Source organism: Calliphora vicina, chromosome 3 (genome assembly GCF_958450345.1).
Source record: "Calliphora vicina chromosome 3, idCalVici1.1, whole genome shotgun sequence".
NCBI lineage: Eukaryota > Metazoa > Arthropoda > Insecta > Diptera > Calliphoridae > Calliphora > Calliphora vicina.
In genome coordinates this window covers 73,495,015-73,507,445 of record NC_088782.1, presented here as the reverse complement: position 1 = coordinate 73,507,445, position 12,431 = coordinate 73,495,015, and the positions used below count along the sequence as shown (strand labels likewise).

Here is a 12,431-nt window from a genome sequence, read left to right as displayed (position 1 = left end):
AAAATAATAATTATGTACCTTTAAGAGTATGAGATGAAAGTTTTATATTCGTACCGAGTTATGTTGGAGATTATACAAGTTTTGACCTATGATATAAACTGTATTTTCTATTTTTTATGATAAATATTTACCACTAAACTAAATTAGAAATTCATTGTAGCCCCAAAAAAGAATTTATGAAAAATTATTCTTACTACAACTATGAATTTCATAGACTTATTTAGAAATCGAAACAGTTTCTTCAAAATAAAATATACAAATATTTTATGCCATAAATTAGCGCAAACCAATAAGCGCTAAGTGCTAAATTTTTATTTTAAATAGTTTATTAACTTTTAATATTATTTCAAATTGAAATAAAATTTCAAAATCAAAATCAACAAATCATAAAAGTGAACAGTTCTATCAACAAGGCGTGTACGAGATCTTTGGAAAATATTTCTAATTTCAACACTTTCATAATATTTATTAAAGAAAATAAACGTGTTCATGTGTATATAAGTATGTGCGAATAAATGAATGAAGAATACACATGAAGAAATATTTTGAATTTGTAGTGTGTTTGAAAATGAAAACAATACCATGAATTAAATTCAAGGTCAATAAATGTTTTCTTCATAATTAATTTGATCGTGTTTCACAAGAAATAAAACATACATAGGTAAACTAACAGATAATATTAATAATATTGTATAATATTATTTCATGAACGAAAACAAACAACACACTTTGAATATTATTTTGAATTCGAGGTGTTAATGGTGATTAACTTTAGAAAGATTTCGAGAGATTCAAATAAAAAAAATTTTAATGGAAATGTTATCTGAAAATTGGCCATCCCCTGTCTGTTTGTTTGTGCCAGTAAATAAGTATATAATGCATTTGTATTATTTTTATTTGAAATTTGTTTTCTTTTTTATTTTTAATTTGGCTGCTCACAAAACATCAATGACACCCTTCAATATCTCATTCATTAATTTGGCATCTAAATGCACTTTTGTTATTTTAGTCATTATGTTATCGATGCATGTTGTCGTTTATGTTTTTTTTTTTTTTTTTTGTTTTTTTCTGTTTTGTTTATATTTAACATCAGCTAAAGTAAATTCAAAGTAGTTCAAGAGTACGTATTGTTTATGTTTATTTAGACAAGATACATACAGCCGTTCATCTATGAAGTACATAATGTAAACACATCAAAAACTTTTAAGCTAAATAATCATATCAGATTGGCTTCAAGGTGGAGGTTGCGTTTTTGTGGACACTATTTTAACAAAAAAAAAAGAAAATTGATTTTATTGGTGTTCAACCCACATGCTTGAGTTTAAAATATAAAGACAAATTATGTTTACAGTGTGTCATAGATCATTGCGTACACATGACAAGCAAATGAACTAACAAGAAGTTAGAGGGATATATTTGTCTATGCTAAAATTTACATACTCTTACCCCCATTTTCTCAATCTCAGAAAGGTATTTCTGTTGAATTGTGTGTGTAACCAACATTTGGACCGATCATCATAAAATTAAGTGACATGAGTTCTGTGTATATAAAACATATTTGGAGCGAAATTTGTATAGATATACACATATAAATTAATCAGTTATGACCGATAAATTCCAGTTTTGGGAGGACGGACTTCGTTTAATCGACTCAGCAAGTGATTATTTTTGGATGCTACAAATATCAGAACAAACGCATTATATATTAATTGGAAGTATATCGTTACTGAAAATCATAACCAGAGATTGTGAAAATGGGGCTTAACCTTTGTTTAATTCCATCAGATTTTTTTATGTGAAAAATTATATGTTTTTTTTTTGGAAAAATAATTTTTTTGAGGGCTAAATTTTATGGGAAAAAATTTAATTTTTATAGAATTATAGAGTTATTAGACAAAAATTAGGGTTAATTTCCATTTTTGTACTGTTATTGTAAATACTAGACTTCATGTTATATTTTTCTTAAGTTTCAGCAAAATCGGCCCAATAGGCTATCTTTCCATTAGAAATTCCAAATAATGAAAAATTTGACCTTTCACCTTCACGATTTAAGGGTTAACATTTTCCGATTTTAGGAAAACTTTCAGACTATATTTAGAATTACCCGGACTATAATATTCTGAACAGAGTTTACTTAATGTTAATAACATTAAGAAAATTGGGCTCATTCGCCAAAATATGGCCAAAAAATTTGTTATTCTAGAAAATCGCAATATTTAAATCGCAGGTACGGAAAAACTATAGGAGGTATTGACATACTTTTTTCACGCTTTTATTCCCTATTATGTTGTAAATAATTCCGCATGTGATGATCAAAAAATTCTGAAATTTGTTTAACAAAACTTTTAAAATTTTTAAATAGGATTTTTGAAAAAATATTTTTTTTTGGTTATACCTGCGAATAGGTTAACTGTATCCTATGAAGATAAAAACGCATCTACAATTAAATATGGTTATATTTTAAGTAAAAATGAGCTTTTATTTTAATATTTATCAAAATATGTTAATTTTGTTCCTACATTTATTGTTCTAGTGGCCTGAGACACGTTAATGGCCTGGCGATTTTTTAATAACTTTAACATTTTTTAACCAATTCTTGTCTTTTATATCTCATTAGACCGACAATTACGTACATATTTCGATTCTTTTAAATTAAATTGCAAAAGTAAATACTTAATAGCAAAATTAAAAAAAAAAACTCAAAAACATGCATTTTTCCCCTAGTAAATGCACCTCAAAACTAAATCGAAAGTCGGAAATTTTTATCATCAGTATCTCATTATGTTCCTATTATATGTGGCTTTGCAATAAAGTAATAATTCTGAACTATTTCTTCCGTTTCTTATTTTTCATGATTTTTTTTAAAACAAAAAAAAAATAGCTATTTTCACATAAAAAATATATTGTTTGCTTCAATTTGTTATTATAACTCCTAAACTACTGAATATGGAATATATAAACAGATTGCAGGTTATGTAAATATAAAGTGGAGAAATGTCTAACAAAATTTATAATTTTACTTAAAAATTTAAAAAAAATATATCCATAGATTGATAAATTTGACCATTTTTGTACTTAGGTATTCATGATGCATCAAATCAATATAATGGTTAGTCAAGCCTTATGTAAGCCTTATGTAATACTTCCTATCCAAATTTGCTATCGAAGGTAAAATAATAGAGATATTAGTGATTTTTTGTTAAATTTGAACTATTTTTTTCATGCTAAATTTTTGGGGTACGAAATTAACCCTAAGCTCTCTTTTGTTGTGTCTTATTTCTGACTTTCTGGTTGAATTTTCCGTTTTGGTGTATTCAGGGACTTATAGTAAAATTTCACGGATATTTAATCACTGTTTTAATGGTGTTTTTTGCTCTTTTAAAAAAAAGGACAAAGAAGACCCATGCCTTGAGGATTTAGACTCTATGTAGAATATGTTAACCTTCTAAATTTTAGAGGGTTAACATATTCTACAAAATGTTCTCTGTGACTTTTTACATAAATTTGCTGAACACATTTTATACCTAAAATGTAAGGATCACATGGTTTCTTATACCGATTAACAATAAGAATATGCCAGAGTTGGGAAACTTTAACCCCCCCTCAAATGAAATTCAGATGTAAACTTTCAAAACGCCGATACACGTGTCTTTTCGGATCTTTTAATTTTGGAAAAAAAATTATTTTGTTGTATAGTGTAATTAGCCACAGAATTAGAAGATTGTGATATGCAAGGGTGCTGCATTTTTACGCACCACAACGTAAAACTGATTAAATATTTTAATTAAATATTTTAAATAAAAACAATGAATGCATTTGCAATATTGCAGCATCTGTTCAAACTTGAGATTTATTAATAAAAATGAAAACAAATAATAAAATTAATTTAATAAACTATTATTTGAAATATCAAATTAAACCACAATCTTAAAAATGCATAAGAACATACAATCACAACACCCACTCAAAACAAAAATTGTGTTTTTTTTCACCATTTGACAAATTTCAAATAAGAATATATTGAACATTTCTTTAAGTGTAGTAGTACAACGAATGAGTGAGTGAGTAAGTGACTGCGTCGTATGTTTAAAATAAATATTTTTATGATGGAATTGATTTAAAAAAGAAAATATATTTCGTTCCGTACATTGAATCCGGAACTGCTCCAAAATAAAAATAAAAAAAAAATAATGATTATTGTTGATGCATTAAAGAACAACAAACAATATTTAATGTGTTCATGCAGTCATCCAACCAAAAATCCACCCACCCCATAAATACATTTTGATGATTTTACACGATGTTCATGTTGATTATGGCGATGATGCATGCAACGAATTATGGTGCATTTGCATTGCGATGTTTTGTTTTTTGTTGCAAATCCAAAAATAAACGTTTCGTAAAAATATTAAAATACAATGACCTTCTTCTTTAGCTACTGTATATGTATAGTGTATATTGAAACAAATATTTATATGGTTTGTAAATGTTAAGATATGATACACGATGAAATATAAAATCTATGACATCGTTTTTATCTGCCACATAGCGAATCGTTGAATATTTAAAGAACCTTGTGAATGCGTATCAAGTAGGGTAGTTAAACGAATAAATTTGAATCGGTTAACCGATTAATTTTGATTGGTTTGCTCTTCGTTGAATTGACAACGATAATTTTTATCGATTAATGCCTTTAATATTAAGACATTTTTTTTATTTCAATAACACATGTGTCAATATATATTAAAAAAACGAGTAAATCTTATATTATCTTTCCTTTGAACAAGTATTTATTTAAATATTATTTATTTAATTTAGAAAAGAGTTTGCAAAAGCTTATGATTAAATGTTTTGCAGTTAGTTGCTCCCACAAAAGTTATGTGAGATCAAATAAACATTTCGCAACTAACCGATTAAATAATCGATTAATTAAAAACACTATTATAAATGTAGCAAAGTGGCTGTGTACAAGATTTCAGTCACACTTGCTTTATTATTAAATCATTGAGCCTAAATACAACTATAACGTCATTGTTTTGTGTTTTTTCATTTGCCATTTTGCCATCGCCTTGGTTAAAATCATTTTTATTAAATAATTTTTTTTATTTGTTTTATACGAATGTTGTTTATTCAACAAATCATAAAGAAAATGCAAACATTTGTGTGTGTTTTTTTGTTTTAGAAAACAAGTGTGTGTTTTCAGAGTCTTATTCTTAAATATAAATTAATGACGTAAGTTTTGTACGTGTAGTACAAATTTTTGGTCTCTATTCTTACCACAATCAAAATTTCGGTTGATTTCACGCACAACAAACTGATGGACAGATTCTGTAAAGAAATGGAAGAGTAAAATAAAATAGATTTTTAAAATAATGTTTGGTATAAAATGGGTGTTGTTGTATTTGAAATGAAATGACTAAAAGTTTATTTTAAAACTTGTGATGCGTTCAATTAAAAAATCTTGCACAATTGCCACTTAACCAAAAATAGTTTATTTATTTATTTTAGTCATTCCATCACTTGTAATAGTTTAAGATATTGTGTCATAAATCAATTTGAAATAAAAAACATTTTAAATTCAACTACAGACATATGTCTATATATTTTGTTATTATAAAACTACAGCTTCCTTTAGTGCCTTTTGAATTTAGAAGGTAATAATCTTCGGTTTATTTCTTCATCACTCATTTGCCTCTAATGCTACGGTTATGGACTTCAGAACTTTGACAGTTGCTAGCTGCTATATTGAGGAAGCTATATATTTCAGATTCGTGCAAATCAAAAAATTGTTTTATCAAAATGGATCTTAGAGCAGTTGGAAACTGACAAAGTTGTTGAATTTGAAACGATAGCAATTTACAAATCTAATATATATAAACCGCATTGGACTTCCTTCTTTGGAGTTATCTAAAAAGTTGATATATCATTCAAAAATATATACAAACTATCGTTGATATAATAACGCTATGCTACAACAAAAATATGCAGCGGTTCTCATATGGGCAATTCCACGAAAATGACAACCACGACTGAAAAAACAAAAACCCTTTAAAAATTTTTTTAAGATGATTTTAATAGCAGAAAACACTAAAATTTTACTATGTGAAAGTATTTAGAGCTTATTACAACGTTTTAAATAAGAGAACTGGCATGTTTTATGCTAAGATTGCGGCGAAAATTAAGCACCCATTTAGCATATAGTATGAAATGAATGATTGTTTTTTTGCTATTAGCAAATTGTTTATTAAAACCGAATATATACTTTATATGTATTTGTTTAGAAAAATCTGTCAGGTACGGTATGTCACGTACGATATTACATTTTATTTATCAAAGATGGTTTTTATTTAAATATGACGGAGAGTAAAGGAAAAATATTTGGTTTAGTGTAAGAAATTAAAAGAAAACATAACGCCTCCCACGATTCGCAATTTTTCGCATATTTCTCAAAATAACTTCAGTTTTATGTCACGTGCGATATATCCTTATTTCGCTCAATATTTAGGACGAAAAACTTTAAAAAAAAAATATTATACCCTCTGAATGGAAATAAATACCAAATTATTTTTCAGATACTATTATTTTTACAAAATGTATTCCACTCTGTAGGCGTACAAATGTCACGTACGATGACATGGAATTGGCCATATAGTAATTCAATTTTATTCTTAAAGTTACATTTCTAAAATATCAAAAGTATATTTTGTTAAAAATTAATTTTGAATTGTTTATTTTAATAAAAAGAATTTTACATTTTAAGCCAAAAAAAAAACATTTTCAAAAATCTGCAATAAAATGGCTGAGTTGCGATTGATAAAGTTTAAAAAAATCGATTTTCCTTCAAATTTTAATGATAGTATGTTCTTTGACTTTAATTTTTTTATACATAGCTGACATTATTTTTTTGCCCTAGTAGTAGAACATACTGATTTTAAATAATTATAACTCAGTCAATTTCCAACAGATTTTTACAAATATGTGTCGGTTGAAAATGTAAAACTCATACCTTTCAAACAAAAGAACATTGATACGTTTTTACCCTTTAAAAATGGTGGTTTAGTTCCTTTAACTCTTTGCGGTTGCGTGGTCAGTTTACTGACCACATTTTCTATAGTCTTTAAAACATCTATTGCCACTTTGCTAAACAATTATATTTTGTTGAGTCATCGTTTATGATTTTTTTGCAAAAGTTTGCCGTCAGGATAAATATATTAATTTGAAAATATTGTACAAATCAGTTTTTTAAGTGACTTTCATGCATTCAATAAAAAAAGCACATAGTGTTTATTGTTCATCGAATTCAGTGTTACTTTGCTATTTCGGTTGTTTGGTCAGAAAATTGAGTCAAAAATATTCGATTCCAAAAAATTTTTATCATTTTTTTTTGTAATGCCAACCGCCACGGTGTTTAGTAAACTAACCACTTCACTCCACAAAAAACATTGAAATGAGGTGGTTTTTTATGTTTTGATTTAATTTAATTTTTCTTACTTTTTCTAATAAACTAACCTTGATTAAAGTAAAAATGCAATTGTTTTGATTTTAAACTTATACACAAAAAAGCGTGGCTGAAAGAGTTAAATAAACCGTATTCTTTTAATTGCAAATAAAAGCGATCAGTAACTAAAAATTTGTAAAAACTCTTTATTTATTTAAATTTACACAACAAATAAATAGGCTCATTCTTTTAATACATGATAAACTATCTGCATCCAATGTGCTGTAACTATTTATATATACAGTGCCATCTTCTAGAAGTTTCATGAATTATCTAACGGGCAAAACTAGAATGTTCTAATTTTAGAGCTTTCAGCTGCATTAATGTTAATGTTAGCAGCTTTGACAGTTAATTTTAGCAGCACTGTGCTAATACGTAGACATCATCTGCAAAAGATGGCTGTGGTTGTGGAAACCCGACGTTTAAACCCTTAAATTCAAATTGATAGTGCAATTTCTTAACAATATTTACGATGTTTTGAATTTGTAAATTTAATAATATCAATAATTTTGAAAAGGGGCAGGGGCTCTCTCTTCACTCTACCAATTCTATTTTATTGGAGTCCACAGAGTTCGAAAATACAAATAGTTTTTCTCGATGACTTCGTTAAAATGAAATAAATAAAAAAGAGATCCCCTGCCACTTTTGTATCACTGTATAATTCCAGAAAATTTAAAAAATGCCAAAATTATTGATATCATTGTTACCCCCTGTCTATACCTAATACATTTTTATCATGATAAACGTCAAAATGATTGCCAAGATAAAAAATTATCAGGTATAGTCTCCATTTATTAGAATTATTGCTTTGTTATGATAAAATTGTTAATGCTTTTGCTCAGACAACTGTGTCTTGACAACAAACGTCATTAATTGTTATGATAAATATTTGTCAAGTGTAGACAGGGGGTTATATCCAATAATTTTCCTCAGTTTCAATTCAAAAACAAACATTTATTTTAAAATAATTTATTTTTTTAGTCTAATGTGAACAAAAACATAATAAAATTGTTTTGTTGTTCCCAATCCATAAAATGTTTATTATTTAATCTGTTAACAAATGTATTCGTTCGAAAAGTTAGAGAAAAAAAAGAAACTCGCAACTAAACAAAAAATAAACTTTAATAGAACACAAATCTGCATATGAATCTAAATTTAGTTGTGTTTTCATTTATTTTAGGAATACAAACCACCTGATAGAACGATCGAATACAGATAAATTTTATGCATTTTATAAATATACACAAACACACACACACACATACATAAATATTGTTGAATACATAAACGAATACAAATTTAAATAAATAAATTAGTAAATACATGTGCATTTATAGTTTCGCGTAAAGTCTGCAAGGGAAAATAAGCGTATTTGATTATCATACGTTTGTACGAGTCTAAACTAAACAATTTATTCAACAATATTTTGTTTAACATGTTGATGTATTTAATATTCTGATAAAATTGATTTATGCAAAAACTCTCCTAAACACATTCACTCATTATCCCTCAATTTATACACGTTTCTTGTTCATATTTTAAGGGAGGACCATCGTGTAAAAATTGATAATTTAAAAAGTGTTGTCATATCGAAAGAGGACAAAGTTAGTTCAATAAAGTATTTCCAAAAGAACAAATTTATAAATACACACATAGTTCATATTTTTAAGTATTCGAATAATTTCAAAAGGAAAACTTCAAGAAAACTTTTATGAATTATTCTCTTCTGTCAAATACAAAACTTTTATATTTTATGAATAAAACTCTAGAGAAATATTTAAGACTGTTTTTTTTTTGTTCTTATACTATGCAACAACATCAGAAGAAATTTTGATTTTTAAATTAAAAGTTTAAACAAAAGTGTAGAAAGTTTACAAAAGAAAAATAATAACTAATAACTGAAATAATTTTAGCAATTTATTTTCAATATTTTTACTTTGAAGGTTATTTAACTAGTTAAAGGTTTGTTTTTTTAACAGCGGAGCAACAAAAACACTTAATTATATAAGTAAATTAAAAAGATAATTTCACCTCGCCCGTCTTTGTCTCTTAAGTATAAACTTCCATATGACTAATGTAAAACCAAAAGTTTTGAAAATATAAATTTATATAATTTTATTATTTAGATCATATTGGTTATGATTATTCAATATTAATCATACGCTTATATGGTTCATTCGAAAAATACAAAGGTAACAGAGAGCAAAAGCATTTGCTAAAATATGCAATGCAATTTTCTACCAATATTCCTTGATTAGAATGTTTGGCGTTGAAAATGAGCAAAATCGGTCAAGTAACACCAGACTTATAGACCAAGATGTGAGACAATTTGATATTTTTATAAAATACTAGCTTAAATAAAAAATGTGAAAGGATTTTATAAAAAAAATAAATTAATATAATTTCTACCGGAATTTCTTGAAAGTATATTCTCTTAAGACGTTCGTTCCGCTATAATATCGTATATTTTTTTAGTGGACAAGTTTCGATCCAGCCTATTTTTAGTATTACTACTACTACTTACATGATACAATAACTGTGTACGTAATTGTATTTTTAATAAGATATAAAACACAAAAATTGGTTAAAAATGTTAAAGTTAAAGTGTTTCAGGCCACTAGAACAAGAAATGTAGAAACAAAATTTAGTGTACAAACAAATAAAATTCCTAATTTTATCTGTTTTTACCCCCATGAAGGTAGACTTTTAAAAAGGTATTTTCTAAGTATATATTTTTGTGAATATTTTTGTGAATATATTGAGATACATTTAAAATGTTTTCCCTTTAAAAAAATAATAAATGTTTAAAAACTGAAGGTAACAATTTTTCCGGTTTTCCCCTTTTTTCGCTTTCTGGTCCAAATATTGAGAAAGATATAGCTTACATAATGCTTACAAGTAAGGATCTATCTATGTTCCAAATTTCAATCAAGTCGGTTCAGCCATTTAGTCTTGATTTTTTATGAACTAAAAGCACCAATTTTAACGGTTTCCCCCCTTCTTATCACTTTCTGATCCAAATATTGAAAAACATATAGCCTGATAACGCTTCCAAGTAAGGATCTATCTACGTTCCTAAGCGGTTCAGCATAGTATGGTGCTGAAAAGAAGGTATCGAAATATAGTTCCGTATATGTAGGTGTAGCAACGGGAGTTATTCTAAAGTTCAAGTAAGCTTTATTTCAGTTTTTCTTTTGTTATATATTAAATATGGAAATTTCCCATACACAGAATTATACGCTCTCAACAGACTTATGTATTTCCTATACATTTGAGTGAAGAAATTGTGCCTGCAGCTGTATTTTACGCCACGGTTACATTTATATATTTACATATGTATATGTCGGTTTTTTATAAACACTACTACAAATCGTACACGGTGAGATGAATTGTACATCATTACCATTGTCGATTTTATACGTCTGTTTTTGATTTCGATATAGTTACGTATTTGAAAATTGTTAGATCAAAGCTCTTGTACCACCCATAAATTATGAATATTTTTCATTTAGTTAGCTAAAAAGAAAACATAAATAAGTTCATAAAGTTTCAGCGTTTAAGATTGCTAATTTCTTAAATATGTACCTAAATACATAAGTATGTAAGTAGTGTGCACCATTCTTAAGAAATTACCAAATAAGCAATTAATTTATTTTTACTATTAATAAATAGCACACAACACGTGTCTACAATTATGTATTTATATTAGAACTAATATCACCATAATTGAGACATTAAATCAAAGTATATTTCGGTGTACTTTTCTTAAATATTACAGTATAATTTTACTACCTTTTTCCAGGTCTCTGAAGTACTTTAAGGTATCTAAAATACTAGTAATATCGTTGCAAACTAATTATGCTTTTTCGATTTCATTTGTAATTAAATTTAACAACCTTTTCTAATAAAGAAGCAAAAATAAATTTACTATATTTAATTGTTAAATACTTTTATTTTTAATCATCGTATTAATTTCTACAACAAATAAATTGCTAAAATATAATTAAACTATAGAAAACAATGTCAGCGTACAATCATATGGCCATTTCCACTGAGAAGTACACGATTGATTTTTAAACAAATTTCAAACATTTTTATAATATAATGTATTTGCAGTTAGTTTTGCTATCATGAGAAAACTGGCTACTTTTAATGACATTTATTGTTCACATATTTTATGAAATATTTCTATAAAAAATCGGTAAATTTATCATTTGATTTTATTTATGTTCTAATGTCGCATTCTGGTGCACATCATCGTTCTTCGCGATTGGCTAAAATCAAAATTCGAACCAAAATTTCAAAGCATATAATAATCACACTATACTATGTTTAGTGTGATTATTTTGACTTTCAAAGTATGTCACGTTCGCTATCGTAAATATAAAAAAGGGGAAAATATCGTGTAAGACCTATTCTGCCTAGTGAATGCAAATGTTTCAAAATGACATCTATCAACAGATAGCCATTTTATTCTATTTTAGTTCAAATAATCTCTAAATTGCAGGTTTTGCTTTTTTCTAGATGAAGTCCAAAACGACTTTCATTTTATATCACGATCTTGATGCAATATCTATTGACAATATAAAATTATATCGAATAACTGAAATACGAAAACAAATTGATAAGACTTTATTATTTGTTTCATTTCAAAAGCAAACAAATGTCGCGTTCTTGACCGTGGAAATGCCCATACTTGTGTGTATGTAGTTGTATTTTTTTTACTGTACACACGAGCGTGATGCGTTTATGTGCAGTACAATGTGTCAATAAAACCTTTATTTATTCCATGTTCATGTAAATTTCTCCAGGGTCCTCTTTTAACCTGAACAATGCTCTAAACAAAATGTTACAGTTAGTTGTATGTATGAATTTATTTATGAGTGTGTGTAAGGATATGGACGTGTCAGTGAGTGTGTTGTTCTCTTGTTCA

The 12,431-nt window shown here is 27.0% G+C and overlaps 1 protein-coding gene across 9 annotated transcripts in view; it reads right to left on the bottom strand.

The window, feature by feature from the left end:
* Positions 1 to 12,431, bottom strand: part of Shab (Shaker cognate b) — a 325,565-nt gene that overhangs the window by 225,772 nt on the left and 87,362 nt on the right. For all 9 annotated transcript variants that reach the window (XM_065502983.1, XM_065502985.1, XM_065502986.1 and 6 more), the window contains exon 3: positions 5,278 to 5,328. The gene's annotated coding sequence lies outside the window, so the exon portion shown is untranslated. The remainder of the gene's footprint in view (positions 1 to 5,277; positions 5,329 to 12,431) is intronic.